The following is a 16,854-nucleotide window of genomic DNA, read 5'->3' on the forward strand; positions in this document are numbered from 1 at the left end:
CACACACACACACACATACAAACGAGCTGCTGGAGCCGTCCCCTGTCACGTCGTCATTACATTGGGTTGGAGCTGCCTTTGTTTACCATCTACCCCCTTTAATGCAGAGTGACAGATAGAGGATTGGGAAGAGAGCGATAGATAGATGGGGGTATGAGCAGACAGAGATGGCCCTGCCATGCTCTAGTGGCCGGCTTCAAGGACAGACGGGCCCTTCAATATCACAGCCTCTGTGTAATTAGACAGTGTTCTGTCACGCACGGAAGAATTGCTCCTATTTGTGTCATATTAAATGCAGCATGGATATCCCCTACTGTGCTTTGCCACTGAGACCTAATGCAAAAAGGGGAGCGAAGGGGGATTTGTACAAATTTAATTACATTCATAATTCTCCCATCTTTGGCTGTAATCACTCGGGGTTAAGTTAAGTAAATCCACTTCTCAGCTAGCCACCCACGCCCTGTGTTGCCTTAGTAAGCAGTGTAACGTCTGCTTTTTCGAATTTCATTGACAGGCTGAAACTCTCTAAGTGAAAGTAAACATAGTTCTTGGTATGCAGTAGTAAAATATTAACAGCCGTACTCTTTCTACTGAAGTGCTTCATACTTTGGTCTGGAGCACTGTAGCTCACGTTTGTTTGTGTGTGGCTGTTTGCTGGTGTATTAAACTGTGTCTCTGAGGCCACCTGCAGTGTCTCCGAGAGGCAGGGAAGAATCTGCCGCTGTGTACATCTTTGTGTGTCTGTTTTTGAGTCTTTGCGTGTCTGCTTGTGTGTGTTTGGTGCACCTCACAGCCAAATCGCAGCACAGGCAGGCAGCCTTTTCGACAGAGAGGGAGAGGAGTGAAGCAGATCAAACACAAGCCAACTAATCACAGACGCCGGCTAATTAGCGCAGTCCTCAAAGGGGAACCAGGAATGAGTGATGATTCCCCCTTATGAATTTCCCTGTGACGCTGTGCCGTATGCCACCATGAATGCTCTCTGGGTCAGAGAGAGGGAAGACCAGAGAGGGTAAAGTACAAAGAGAGCCAGCAGTGACCTGGCCTTGTTGTTATCTTATCATCTGAGAGCGCAGGGGCAAAGTGGCACTCAATATCTCTTATCAGTGTTTCGGTCATGCGCACAGAACACACAGACACCAGCACTGTCACAAACTGTCAAACACACACTAAAGTTTTATCTCACCATCCTCAAATTAGACTGCATGTAACGTTTCCCATTAAGGGATTTCTGGAGCGATTAAATCCCGGGTGCAGTGATATTCCAGCCTCCGGATGAAGCGCACAGGTTGACGTTCCTATGCACGCAGTCTGAGTGCTGATTAACAGGCGGATCTGCCCCGCTGATCCCAGATTTCCACAAGATCAGAGGCCGAGCTGTGAGGTATGGTGGCAGCTGCAGCAACCAATTACAGATGTGACACGCACACACTCGCACATGCACCCCCTGCCACACAGACGCAACCACACGCCTGTCCAGAAACACATTTCTCCGGGCCGAAGTCATCAAAGTGACGTGAACCCCCCCCCCCTCCCTCTTCCAACCCCTCTTCTCTTCTAATCTCAGACGAGAGGGCACCTGTCAGAGAATGCTCAGTTCACCAGCCAGCCAACCCTTGCAGAGACGGAGGCAGAAAGACGAAGAGAGAACAAATGAACTCAGAGAGAGCCAATAAAGATTCTAATAAGTCTATCCAAAGAAGTGCAGGCCACTGATGGGATTTTGCCTTAATAAAAACCACTTCATCATTCTTCAAGTGTCCAAGTCCCATTTCGTCCTTATACATCTCAACATCAAGCTAAACATAGATATTCTAATTCTAGCTCTGGGCCTGGCTTTGAACAACACTCTGTCATTGGACGGATAAACACAAGTACACAAATACAACTCGCACTGACAAACACACAGTCATTCACATTTCCCTCATTTCGCCAGATTTATGGAGGAACAATACCCTCCCTCTGCCCTCTGTAAAGCTGCCATCAATGGCCAGCATTTGTTTCACATGATTACAGTGTGAAAGTTGGCATTCATGTGGCAGACAAACACACAGAGATTCCAGACTTATTGTTATGACAAAAATCCTAATATGCTTTGAATGTTAACAGCTGCATCAGGAGGCTAGAAAGTGCAACGAATTGGTGAGGCTGGTCAGAAAAGACAAAAGAGATCTGAGAGTAAAATTTAACTCGCCAATTTACAGTTGACCGACGGCATAGCGGGGAACAAAAAGACATGTAGATAAATACGAACATAAGAGACATTGGAGGGGAGGCAGAGACAGATATGGAGAGTTGGCGGGGGGGGGGGGGGGGGGGGGAGGATGCTGCAGAGCAACAGCTGCTGAGCATCACATCTGCTCCAAGTGGAGTCATCAGCAAACAGACAGACTGGAACCGACCCACTGAGGCAAGCCCCAGGGAGAGCCAGGGATGGACAGAGGAAGAGTGGAAGAGTGGAAGAGTGGAAGGGGGGGTGGGGTGGTGGGGTGGAGGCATGGAGAGGATGAGATGAGAAGGATACAATTAAAGGGACAGAGGGTGGAAACGATTGAAAAAGAACATGACAGTGCACAGACGCAGGGAGAACTTCTGCAACCTGTTACTGTTTTCCCAAAATGGAGGTGATGGAGTAGGGGTGAGGCAGGTTGGTAGATGGTTTTGCATGGAACAGGAAACTCAAATCGCTTGTTGTCCTTTTCCTTCTCGCCTTTTACCCACCCTCCTCTTACCCCTTTCTTGACATCCTTCCTCTATCTCTCGCCTTCTTTCTCTTGAGCGAGACTGACAGAACAAGAGAAGCCTGTGAGAGTAAAGATGAAAGGCCTGTGAGGGAGGTGTGTGTGAGTGTGTGTGTGTGTGTGTGTGTGTGTGTTGTGATGTGTGAGATGAATGAATGACCCCTCTTATCCCTCATCCCCCACTGGAGTGGCCCTGCCTTAACACAATAGCAAAACAAATACATACAACACTACAGGGGCAGCTAAGGGGTCACAGTGCGGCATACATGTTTGGCATGTACGTGTGGTTCACGTGTTCCCTCTGACTCACACCACGTTCCCACGGTGGAAGATGAGACACATCAAACATTGCTCTAACAAGGTTGCCTCGGCATGAATATCATCTCATGCCCAGCTTCGTGTCCTGTAGTGTACACCTTCGGCCTGTGGAGAAGCACCCTGAGGAGGGGTATGGACCCGGAGATGTACACATTGTTCATTCATGATAGCAGCCACTGGCACCGAGGGCAACCCCGTAGCAGAGTAAGCGATGTCATTTGGCAGCAAATGAAGGGGAAAGAGCAAAGCAGTTTACGCTAGCGTCTATCTGAGGTCTCACAGCTAGCTCTAACATTAAGTTAGCCCAGGCGCAGGACAAAGCTCAGATTGTGTTCACATCTCTGCATGGTGCAATAAACATAGCTGCTGCTTCACAGTTTCCTTTAGCTCGCCATCCTCCTTTCCCTCCTCCATTGTCACCCCCGCTGCCTAAAAGAACAATCTACCAACGCAGCATGCCCTCGCAAAATATTTACTAACTCAGTCTTGACTGAATACAAAGGCCATTCTCTTACTCTTTCTGATGTCTAACATTCAAACAAACCATGCACTGACATGCACTTACTGACTGCACCTGCTCTGGATCACACTTCCCTCTCTCTACACCATGCACATCCGCGCACACACGCGTTTTACTGTGAGAATTTCTGCCTTCCAAAAAATCCTCCATCTGCTGTGTGCCTTTGACTCAATCTCCAAGTTGGCTGAGGAAAAACAAGTATAGCAGCAACAGTAGTCAACCCACCTTGCCTGCGGTAGGGAGTGTGTAACTGCGGCTCACATTCTCGCACACACTCCTCTGATTCAATACCCCTGACACTGTCTTAACACCTTTTCCTGTGCAGCTTGTGCCCTTCTTTCCTCTTTTGCTTCCCTGTTACTCTCTCTCCTATCTCAATCTGTCACCTTACATTCTCCCTTTGGTCCTCCTTAATCTTTTTCTCATTGCATCCTTTCTGCTAACCAATTTTAGCAGAAAGTAGCTTTTCCAACTAATCCAACGTTTTCTGTTTTCAGCGAGCAAACCCAAATATAAGTTCATTAACAATCAAGTACTGAAATCAGTTGCTGGAGCTTTGCATAGCTGGCTTTTCCTGGCTCCTCATTCATTAGCATGTGTTTGAAAACCAAGTCTAAATGAAATGATCTGAGATGATGAACTACAAACGAAGACCCAGAATTATTCCTATGATGTGGCTGCATGTCATGCTTGTTTTTAATGTGTTGCACTTATGACTTTTTAACTAGGCGCTCAAAATAGATCCAAATGAATGGAGAGTCAGAAAAAGCCTGGGCGCCCAGGGTAATGACACATCCCCAGGGTGCCTACTGTTTTCGGGTGATTGTTCAAGAGCTCCTATGGGGGTGTGCATGCTAATAAGTAATAATGTTCTATCGAAGTGAAATGTTGCATTGCATTGGGTCGTGTTCCTCTACGGTATCTTCAACTACTTCCTACCCTTGCAGTCGGCCTCCTCCTCTCTGATGGGGATGTGGTTCCATGGGCTGCACCTGTGTCTCATTACCGCCACTGATGGTTCAGTAACAGGCTCCTCTCTCTCCTCTCGCCATTGTGCTCTCACTCTTTTCCTCCCTTTAGCTACTGCCAACATACATTTACCTCTAACAGTGTGGCCTGCACTCGCCTCTTCCCCTTGCTCATCCCACAGCATGCTATTCACATGATCTCTGTAGCCCCTTTTCTCCTGTCACTTCTGCCTTTACAGAGTCAGCACAAATAGGGTTTGTCAACTGTTAGGCGATCTAATGATTTTGTGCTAGACTGACCAATGCCTTCAATTTGTCAGCAGGTCCTCCAAGCAGCTTTTCACTTGAAAAGGAAATGTCTACTTTTTAGCACACACGCCCCAGTCAATACTGGGTACCCCTGGTATCTACAGTTATACGTCTCTTTTACTTTCACAGCAAAAACAATATCTCTAACACACACTGTACACACTGCTATGTCACTAGGATATTATACAGGTCAGTGCATAGCTGGTGGTATTACCTCCTCAATGTGGCTACAGCTTGTTCACAAAATAAACTGGGAAAAGTGCTTAATGCCACTGCTTTACTGAAGATTATAAAAGAATCAAGTTCATTGGCTCAAACTAGGATAACCATGCATGAAAAATACTGTAGCAAAGTTAAATAGCACTCAAGTTACAGTTCACTCTTTGGGCAGCTTATCACCTCAGCAAGAGAATTGCTGTGATATTTCAAGCTTTAAGTTCTATTACTTCTCAGGCTACTGTCTCACTGTGCTGACCTGTACTTGGTGTTATTGATATATGGCACAGTAGGTGGCTGCACCGCTGGCCTCCAACTCCATTACCTTCACTGTTACTGTTAACTCATGTGCAGTCAAAGTGCCACCAGCCAAATTTATTTCAAACGGAAAAGAAAAGCTCTGTGTTGTATAGCTGTTCTTCATTTAAGATGTTTTACATTTTGTGCTGCGTGTTTCTGTCAGAGCCAGGAAACTATTATTTCATTAGATATATCTCCATCTCCTTCCTGCAAGGAAGGAAAAGTGTCTGAAATAACATTTGAATCAATGGATAACACATAATAACAGGACTTAGAGTCTACAGCCATGCAAGCAGCTCTGTGGGGGAGCATTTAGGCACAGTTTTGCTTTGAGCTAACTATCAGTATGCTAAAATGCTTACACTGACAATGCTAAAATGTGGATACTTAGCAGGTCTATCATGTTCACCATCTTAGTTTTGTGTGTTAGCATGCTAACACTGGTTAATGAGCAGTAAATACAAAGTACAGATTAGGCTGGAGGGTATGTTATTACTCATTTTACAATTTGAGCTGATGGAGGTGCTAGATTAAAGGTCAGGGAATCTAAGTTATTAAAACCATAAAATGTCTCATAAATGGGGAACCATAAATGTCTGGACCAAAGTTTACAGCAATCCATCCGATAGTTAATTTTTGATGACAAAAAATGTTGACCTAGAGGAAAAAAAAAAAAAAAAAAAAAAAATCAGGGCATCACCTGTGAGCCATGAATGTCTGTGCAAAATTTTGTGCAAAGCCATCTAGTAAATGTTGAGATATTTAAATATCTAGCAAAGTTCAATCCATTCAATAGTTGATTTATTATTTTGCTCTATTCTACACAGCATCTGTTGCATGAAGAGGGATCACTCCTCTGTTGCTCTTCCTGAGGTTTCTTCCATTTGTCCCCAGTTAAAAGGGTATTTTGGAGTTTTTACATGGCAATCCTTCCAATAGTTGTTGATATTTCAGTCTCGACCACAGTCATGAACCAACTGACCTTCATTGCCATCTCCAGAGCCAGGCCTCTAGCATGGCTTAAAAATTGTGTGTTTAGCTGGAATCCAATCAAAGTGTCACATTAAAATCAATTCAGGTTTCAAGCTTCCATAGAAATATGGTCTCATATTGAATTATGCATTAAATATGTAATCAGACTGGCATAACTATGATATCATAGCCAATATCTGATTCTTTTAAGGCCAATTAACCCCAGTGTCAGCATTAAATGGCCAAGTAAAAGCTCAAGTGCATTCATTATATTTGACAAATGAATGCAATACTGATGCAGATTACATGAGTCCTAAAACCAGCTACTAGGGAAAAAAGACTAACATTAGCCTTGATGGCTTCTGAGATAACTTGCTGCAGAGTGTGATAGCTTCCCAAGATGAGCAGAGGGGATTGAGTGGCTGTAAGCATTAGAAGATCATGGACAGGCTCCCTCCTACGCTGTGCATATTAATTCTTCTAATGTAGCTAAGCTCAGCTTGTCACACGTTGACACTGCATAATTATGTCATCTACTAGGGACAAGCTTTTTAAAGGGCAGACGTGTGGTGCGGCAAAGTGTCTCTGTTGACAGAGAGGTTTCATGCTCTAAAATGTCAATATACATCTTAAGAATAGTTTACTTTTAGCTCGTTAGGACCTTTAAGGCTGCATTATGGAAATAATGTTAGATCTGTGGCAACAAAAAGGACACCAGCAGAGGGAGGAATGAGCACTCTGAGGTGAATATCTGAATATAGCTGGTAAGTCTACCACAGGAGTACCTTTTTACAATAACGAACCAGCCAATTCTTTAATATCCTGACTGACAGGAACGTCCATCAAACGCCCAGATCCCCTCACCCATGGCCTCTCTCACCATCCATCAATCCATCCTGACAGCCCTACCTCCATCTCTCCTTATGTAAATAAACAACAGAAAGAGGAGGGGAGGAGCAAAGAGCAGAGAGGAAATCAAAGTAGGACACTCCAACCTGAGACAAGCAGGCCTGAGTCGGGTTCAGAGAGGAAAAGGAAGAGTGACGCGTTAGGGGTGAACAGTTGGAAAACAAAAAGGAGGAGGGAGTGAAGGGGGGGACAGAGTTAAGTGAGGGCAGGAAGGAAACTCACAATGGGCTGAGGTGAGCAGGGTAGAGACAGGGGAGGGAGAGTCATCTGGAAGGAATGAGGAGGGGAGATAAATTGAAAGAGAGGAAGGGAACTGACTGGCGCAGGGATGACAGCCAAATGAGCAGACATACAAGCGGGAGTCATGTAAAAGAATGCAGAGGAGAAAGGTAGAGGAGGGCGGCACAGAGAGAAAAGCTTCATGGAGGACATCAATAATCTATGCCAGATAAAGCAATCTCGTGTCAAAAGTAAAGAATGAAAAGGAGAAAGAAACAGTGGATGAAAATGAGAGAAAGAGACATAAACCAATGAACAAGGGAAAGTTGGAAGGTGGAGCCTGAGGGACCTCTATTTAAAACCAGGACAATTGCGAACACTTGTTTTAGTTTGCACAAGCAGAGGAACCACATCCTCTTCCTCACCCTCTTCCCCAGTCAGTGTCTATTTAAATGTGTGTTTAAACGGCGAGTGCTACAGCTCTAATCACGGCTGGCATCACAGCACATTCCCTCTCTGCTTCTCCCTCCCTACCTTTCCACCCCCCCTCCAGCATGCAGCCTTCTTCTGTCGCTCAGACCGCACACACACACACACACACACACACACTGGAGATGCACACACTCATGCGTGCACCCTGCATGACTGTGCCGTGCCAGAGATAAATTCATGAATCACTGGTGCACAAATCAGCCGCAAGCTTGTTGCGAGAGGAGGAAAGTGGGAATAGAGGAAAAGGACACAAGTAAGCGGTTAAAGCGTTTCCTTTAAAAGCTTTTAAAAAGGAGGAGGAATCAGGAGATGGCTCCCAGCAACCTGAGGGAGAGAGCACACACCCAGAGGTCTTAGTGACAAGTACTAGTCAGCAGAGAAGATACCTTCTTTCTCCTCTCTCCCGGCTCTTCCTAAAGAGGCCAAAATAGAAAGCCAAAACAGGAAAGCAGCCAAGTAATGAGCATGTGTATGATACACTGTGTAAATATGCATGTATGCATAGGAACTAACAAATATCTGACTTTCTGCACACAAATGCAATTTGTGGAACGCATCGAGGTCTTGTGCACCAAGAAAACCTGTTACAAAAGGCACCACAGTGGTTGATCCACATGAAGAAAAAAGCCCCTCCATCAGCCTCCATTTCAAGAGAAACTACCCAATCATCTAATGTTACAGGGCTACTTTCCCTCTAGGGGCACTACTCAAAGGCAGGTCTGTCCATTGATACAGGTGTGGTGCGGAGGGAAGAAGGGAAGGGGAGGGAGGGAGGGAGGACAATAGACAGCCTTTTCAATGGTCTCCCTCAGCTCACCTGGATTAGGGGGAATGGAGGGGAAAGAGTCTGAGGGGAAGAAGGAGGAGGAGGGTCTCTAAGCTCGGGCTGAGAACAATGGTGTCTCTGTTTTCGGTAACACCAAGTGCATCATTCTGTCTAGCAGCAGCCAGCTGACTGCCTGGACTAAAAACAACACCTCAAGGTTGCTGCTGTTGAATGCTCAACACTCCTCGTGCAAATGTGTGTTTAACATAAAGTTGATAGCACAAACCTGAAACAACATTTTATAGAAATTCATATTTTAGGGCTGTAACTAACAGCTATTTTCATTATCGATTAGTCTGCCAATTATTTTCTCGATTAATCGCTTTGCCTTGTTGAAAAAAACAATTACCCAGAGCCAACCGTGAAGTCTTCAAATTGTTTGTCTTGCCTGATTAACAGTCCAAAATCCAAAGATTCAATTTAAAATTATGAAGAAAAAAAAAAAGCACAAAATAACCGAAATAGTTGATTAACTTAAAACACTAATAGTTTCAACTCTACTATATTTTTAATAGAAAAGTAAAGTAAATCTCGCTGTAAATGTCTGGCTGCATTTACAGTCCTAATCTACATTATAGAGAATCAACTGTTACAGGTGTTCTTTGTGATTGAGAAAGATGGATCAGAAAAACAAATGTAGACTTTTAGTGATACTCTACATACACTATATTCATCTATATTCAAACGGATGTGTATATTATCTCTCAAACTCAGTCTCAGCAAAAAAGTGAACATTAAGCTTCATGAAGCTAGCTTTTCGGTTGCAGTACTGGATTGTATTATATTGTACTTTGGGAATTAACTCTCCAAATATAATCCCATTTCAACTTCAGTGTGAGATTCTTGTTAGATGAGTCAAGCTATATTACTGGGCTAGTCACTGCCTGCGGGGGAGACGAGTGTGTGACAGCATCTAGCAGCAGGGGAGTGGACATTGTCAGCCTGATCCCAGCACTGCACGACAGGTTAGCTCTGCTGAAATGAAATAAAATCCAGCATCTGTTTCTGTTTCCCCGTCTTACCTCCCCTGCTTAGCTCACTCGCTTACTTGACTTTGCTCTGTCACTTCCCTTTGCGCTCCTCTGTACAGTAATCAAGTGCCTCAACCATCAAATCAGCCACAACATCCCTTAGAATTGTGTGCGTGTTTCCGCAACGTATGTACTGTTTGTGTTCTCCTTGTGTGTTTGTGACTTGCGTGTAAGGAGGTGGTGGTGATGAGTGTCGTTCCGCAGCCCGGGCGAGGGAGACAGAGGGAGAAGAGGGTGAGATAATCGTGGGGAGGGGTGTGGTGGGGTGAAACGCTGTAAAAGTGTCACAGCAACTTAACCTTCAAAAAATGCCCACCAGGGTGAAGTGGGAGGAGGTGTTCTTGGCCATTAGAAGAGAAGGAGGGAGAGGAGGAAAAGTGTATGAGAGAGAGAGAGGGAGAGAGAGAGAGAGAGAATGATTGATGTGTGGAAGAAAAAAGAAACAGAAGACCTCGTTAGGGGAGGTAGGAAGGTACAGATGCCTGCAATACAAATGTCTGTGGGGAGGGTGGGGGCTGTTCAGGAAGTATGAGAGAAAAGTAGAGCGAGAGACAGAGCAAACAAATGAGAGTGGGAGAGGGAAAGTAGCATAGGCAGTTTGGATAGGCTTAAAGAGAAACTCCTGGGCTGACATAGGTAGAATGGACAACTGAGGAATTGGACAGTGGGACAGGGAGGAGAGGAAGAAAGCTGCGCAAGGGAAGAAGAAAAAAGAGAGATTAAGGGGAAAGGGAGAGTAAGAGGATAGAGGAAAGCAACAGACATTCCAATTACAGAAGCAGAAACGAGGGATTGGTGACTAAGAACAGAGAGAAGGAGAACAAAGAACAGGAGGAAAAGAGATACAGTAAGAGACAGCAATTTACTGAGCAGATGGATCAATTATGCGGACCAAATTACAGAGAGGAGGAAGTTGGAGCATTAAGGAAGGAAGTAAACAGGGAAAAGACGCAGAGGACAGAGGAAGAATGAATCAAGCTGGAGAAGTGGAAGTAAAAGCAAGAATGTGACAGGGAGAGAGTGGCAGATTAAAGAGCAGGCAATCATTTGAGCAGATATGAGACAAATTGCTTCAGACGAAGGAGGGCCAGCTCTCCCTAAGGAGCCACACCAAACAAATGCTGACACACCCTGTTGACAAAACACAGCGTTGATAACTGGATAAACCTGCTGCCTCCGTTTGACCTTAATGTGGTATTCGCTTCAGGGGAAGATTTAAATGCTCCTGCCATTTCAAGGCTCTGGGGACTAATGACGACTGTTGCTGCTTGTCTATCAGTGTAGCATGGCGGCATATTTTTAAACCAACAAGTGAAACAATAGCGCTGGTATCAGTCACGAGACAGAGTTGTAGCAGCACCGCTTGTTTTGTGAAATACAAGAAGTCTCTCCACATGCTTTCATGAAAAATAAACCTGTTGTGCATTATCTCGGCGATGGCGTATTCTGTTCCTTTATCTCATATTTCAAAAGACAATATCTGTGTAAGAATACGACATTTCCTTTATATTACAGTGTGTAATTTTACCCTGTTGTACAGATAAGTCTCCTGGGATCACGGGGAAAGCTGACTGAATTGAAAGCAGTCGGTGTGCAGAAGGTTTTTTGGGGAGCATGACTCCATATCCAGCTCCCGGAGCCCTGACAAGGCCCTGTCACACCAAATTCAATTTCCTCCTCTAGCCAGCCTGTCCACTGCCTCTCATGATAAGTGTGAATTTGACGTGACCTTGTCAAAGTCAGATGTGATGAAGATGCAGCACGTCCGTGTCTGTGCGTGTGTATTAATAGTAGAGCAAAGGTGTGCAGATAGGCAACAAAAACAGAGAAGACCGGCTGCGATGTGGCTGGTAACATGTTGATAAAAAGGAGTAAAAACGCACGAGGAGAGACACAGAATGAAGGTAGTAAGAGCTCGCCATTTCACAAACTGGGGGCAGAGAGGACACAGGGAGGGATTAGCAGAGGAGGAGGGGAGAGAGAGATGTTTCATGGTGCTGTCAACCTGATAGAGCGAGCCCTAAATGTTTTCAATATCACATAAGGGCACTGCATCATCCACCATTCAATACCAGATCAATAACGCAAACCACCTTCCACCTCGCAAACTACATTTAGACACATTAAGGTGACTGCTAATGAGTGCCTGTGTGCATGTGTATATGTGTGTATATGGAGGGACACGCCGAGGACACAGTCAAGGGCCTCAGTGCTTAGTTCCACAAAGATCTGCTGAGCACACTATGAAGAGGATTTCAGAAATAAAAGAATGTGACAAAGACAGAAGAAAGAGGAGAAAGATGAAAGGGAGCGGGTACAGGTCAGGTTGCAATAATAAAAAGAGAAAGGCTAGTGTAAGCACTCCTTCACTGTCCACAATATTATTCCCACAAGCCATTTCGTATGTTTTTAATAGTGTGTTACGCTATGTGTAGTGTATGTACTTCACTGTACTTTGGGAGAAGTCAAAGACAAATTTCCACTGAGGTGGACAACAAAGTCAATCAATCAGTCAATGGAGGGCTCTTTCACTGTTAGATATGTGTCTCATGCTTTAAGAGTGGGAGAAGAAGAGGGGAGGGAGGTGCGACTAAATTACAAATGAGCTCATAATTCTTGGCCTCGCTGGTTCACTCCCTCACACAGTTTTTCGAAATCCTCCTTCAGCCCCCTCTGCCAAGAAGCTGTAGTGTGGAATATGAAAATGTCGACATCCTCAACCCCCACTACTCTGCTCCTCCTTCGTTGCTCCTCCCCGGTGCTTCTATTACAGCGGGGTCACACAGAAAAAATATCAACCAAGTCTAGTTAATTAAGGGGATTTTATTTTAAAGAGTTTGGCTGCTTTTCAGTGGATCTTCAATTGGAATTACCGCTCATTCTCCACATTGGCTGAGCTAGAATTGAGTTTGACCTGCATCTCCTTAAATTCCATGTAGGGTTTTTTTAGACATAGGGAAATGCAGATTTGGCAGAAGGTGTCTTGACTAATGGTGTGGAAATGTGTGTGTGACTAAAAAATGAAGTACGCCACATGCCTTAAAGCATTTCACACGAGATAAGCTGCTGGTATGCTATTACAGCAAATAGTACGGTCTTAAAACTCTCTATTATCTAGAAAGATGTGGGTGGTTAGAGTACATTATAGAATGGTCTCTTACACTGATATCAGCGTGTGAGCTAATGCATGCTGATCTGACATAGATAGCAGTTTAACCCAACCACCTTTGCCAAGAACATCATCCACAGCCACACAGTTGTGTTTTTGGAAACCCCTCAGCTGCCCTATTCATATTAATGACATTTGGCATTCCTTCTAAGAGGAGGATTTCTGCTCATTTTTCTTTAGATCAGATGTGACCGACTCCAGCAGTCTGGCAACCCTTGGAGTCAAACACAAACATCCCTGTGGGGGCTCTCAGTGTGACCGCAGGCGGCCACCATCCATCCTGCATGTACATATAGGCAAAGGGCAGTAGGGGGGACTTCCGACATGGAGACGACACCGTCACACAGCTATTGGTTTTAGCTCTCTTGTTACAGGAAAGCCACTATCATTACTTACAAGTTGCAGTAAAAGTATCCTCAAAGAGAGTCAGTTAAATGAGCGGGGAGTGATATAAAAGGATGTCCCCAGATCTGATGTCTGTGGAAGATAACAGGGTTGCTGATGAGGATGATACACACTACTTCCAGAAGGAAACACTAACGCACACATGCACTGTCATCCTGCAATGTGACAGCTCCTCCCTATTATTGGAATGTCATCTGACTTATGGCACAGCCTCAGGTTACGGCCCTTATTCATCACCAGCTGTATGTGGGTATGTGTGTGTGTGTGTGTGTGTGTACTCCATTGTGTTTTGTGGTCCAATACCACATCCTAAAATGCAACAAGATGTGCTCATCGACCTCCCTCTCTTCAGATCCATCCGTTCTGTCTAATAATATTTGCCAAGTCAACAATAAACCTGATGGATCTTTTGTGTTTCTGGTTATTGGTAATGAAAAGCCAACAGAGCAAAGTCATTTCACTGAAACTCATTTATCAAAATATCTAAAACCATGTAAGATGTTAAGGATCAACATCATTTAAAATCAATATAGCATCCACATAAAAAGGCTTTTAAAAATGAAAAGCGCCTGCTGCTAAAATATTTTCAATACGTCTATTAAAGAGCTTTCCATCCGTCGCTGGTGTATTGTTGGATAAGAGGTACTCCATTTCTAGGAAGCCATTAAATATTCCCACCAAGGTGAAATCAATTTTTTTTTTTTTAAAAAATAGCGTACCTCATGAAATAAGAAGTAATAATAGCAGGCAGTCAAAATCATTAAGCTTATTTGGTGAAATGCCAAGTATTTTCTTCAATCATTGTACAAGTTAGTTATTCAAAATTAATGGGGCTTCATTTGTTACACAATGTCCATGTAGAAACACACACACACAGTTACTTGGTATCATTCTCACATCTCCATTAAGACATAAATTAAAGCACACTTTTATGTCTGAATCAACAAACTCTTAATGGTGATTATAAAAAGAGAGGGTGGGGGGGTTATAGATGTATCATTTAAACAGGAAGGGCCCTTTGTAAATGTGTGTGTACGTACTTGCGTGCATCACGGCCAGTGCGAGACTTTCTTACACACATATAGGCACACACACCTGACCTTTTCAAAATCCTTCTGACATTTACAGGGCCAGTGTGAAGGGGCAACGACAGCTCATTTACATAATGATAGGACCTAACCACTACAACCATTAACACAAAAACCAAACCAAGACCGAAGCCTATCGCTCCACCGGGACTAATGAGATACTAAGGACTTACTTTTTCCTTCTTTTATTAGGAAGGGAAAAAAAACAAAACTCCCATCGTGAGCCATCAATTACAGTACATCCTTCTTAATAGACAGAGCGTAATGCTCTTTCTCTATTGTAATGATGAATGGTCCCTGGCTTGGCATGACGACAGTGTTCACACAGAATCTCTCCATGTGGAGGGAGATAGTTAGAGCTAATAGTTTGAGATATTGCACAAGTTAGACTGCCAGAAAAAACATTACTACATCAGAGTCACTGAGTGTCTAAGTATGTGTGTGTCTGTGGGAGGACAGGATGTTGTAAAAGTGCGGCAGAGTGTTGTGAAAGTGCGGGAAATTTCTCGGCATTATGACTTTGCAGCATGAAAAACACACTATTTCAAAAGGGAACATATAGCCCTAGCTGACAAGAAATCCTACAGCCATGGTGACAGACTGTGTTGAGGTCACATGTGTTTTATTTTCCTGTCTGTCTGCATGTTGTTCCTGTCATAAACAGCATGGCCTTGAGTCCAAAGATAGGCAGGGAGATGGGGGAGGGAGGCCATTTGAATAAACCTATGACTACCGTCACTCAAACAAAAGCACTGGACAGGAGAGAATGAAAGATAGCAGAAAATAAACAGAGAAGAGAACAAGGCCCCTGTATGTACTCGATGGCGGAGGTGGGGGAGGGAGCGAGGGATGGCGGGAGAGAGAGGTTTCAAGTGGCGGGTGGGAAAGAGGGGAGGTGGGGCGTCGCCTGTCTTAATCAGTTGCTGCCCGTTTACTTTTCCAGCCAATCCTGACACTCAGGCAAAACCCCCGCTCAGTGCAGCGGAAAGCACCCAAAAAGCCACCTGTTTCCTCAAGACTGAAGAGAGCCGTCAAGAGTAGCTTTGCATCTGAAGTAGCTTTGCTGGATGCTTTCTGGTATATAAAGAAAATAGGGACTGCTGAGAACGAAACAGCATCCTCCCCCGGCCCTGACCCCGGCATGCCCACCAGTTTCTCAGGCAGCCAGCCAGCTAGCCACCCCCTGCACGCACACAGCTTAGCACTCAGCCATAAAGACAATACTGCCATAGCCTCATACCCCCCCCCCCGTGCCCTAAACTCCCCCTCACATAAGCCCACCCCTCTTCCAATAAAAACATCTCCATGGTAATGGGCCAAGCCTTTCTGACCCACATCCGCAGTCCCTCACAAACTTGACTTGGGGGGTGGGGGGTTGGTACTATAATGTAATTTCAGAGCTTTAACTGGACCCCCACCTGCCAGTTCCTATTAAGGTAAATATACATATGTAACTACAGAAACCTACCTTAATTAAAAATCCATCAAACTCAATATTGAATTTTTGACATTAAAGCTAGGTTGTTTTAACTGAAAACTTTGCAGAAAATTAAATCACTTCTCTGACTCCCAGGATGAGAGTGGAGGTATGAGGTTGCTGTCAAACCCTGAAAGGTAATGGGAAACTAAAAATGCAAAGTAGACAAGTGAAAAGTTTCAGTCCCGCAGTAGCTGCAGCATAAGTTGCATAGCTTTGCTATTACCCAAAAGGAGGTCAGAGGTTCATTTTAGGAGAAAAAAAATGACTTAAATGAAAGAAAACTAAAAAGCAATGTGTTTGCTTGTACTGTTTAAGCATGCTTTTTTCCCTTGCTCATAAATATGTAAAAACCTTTTGTTTTGTTTTTCCACCACTTTCCTCCCTCTGCTAAGAGCACTTCATGTTCTGTAAAATGAAACTGTACAAAAAAGGGTCCACTGCATGAATAAGTCAGAAGAGTGACTGCGCTTATGAGTCGTGATTAAAATAACACCACAATCAATGACATTACTGTAAACTACTGAAAATGTATACTGTAGCTGTGCCAGGAAGTTAGATCTAGCCCTACATATTTGCCCTAATTACAGCAGAAAACAAATAGCTGGCCCAGCGAGGAAGCAGAAAAAATGTTGAACTGGTTTCATGCCACACACACACACATACATTCATATGTTAATAGGTTAACTGCATGCCAGAAATGTTTTCTCTCATTTCTGGGCCTACTCACAGTGGCCAGTGTACCTATAGGCTACCTGAGCTCTAGTGGAGTGGAAAACACCTGAATAATTAACCTGTATAAAAGAGGTTGTCAAGGAAGCAGCAGAGGTAGCCTAGTTTAAAGTAATAATAACTAATTTTAGGTGGAGTCCTACATGGAAGTGTTTCATGTAA

At 44.2% G+C, this 16,854-nt stretch overlaps 1 protein-coding gene across 3 annotated transcripts in view; it reads right to left on the bottom strand.

The window, feature by feature from the left end:
• si:ch73-22o12.1 (nectin-2) overlaps positions 1–16,854 on the bottom strand; it is a 78,414-nt gene that overhangs the window by 60,363 nt on the left and 1,197 nt on the right. The window lies entirely within an intron of this gene.

Source organism: Thunnus thynnus, chromosome 10 (genome assembly GCF_963924715.1).
Source record: "Thunnus thynnus chromosome 10, fThuThy2.1, whole genome shotgun sequence".
In the NCBI taxonomy this organism is placed as follows: domain Eukaryota; kingdom Metazoa; phylum Chordata; class Actinopteri; order Scombriformes; family Scombridae; genus Thunnus; species Thunnus thynnus.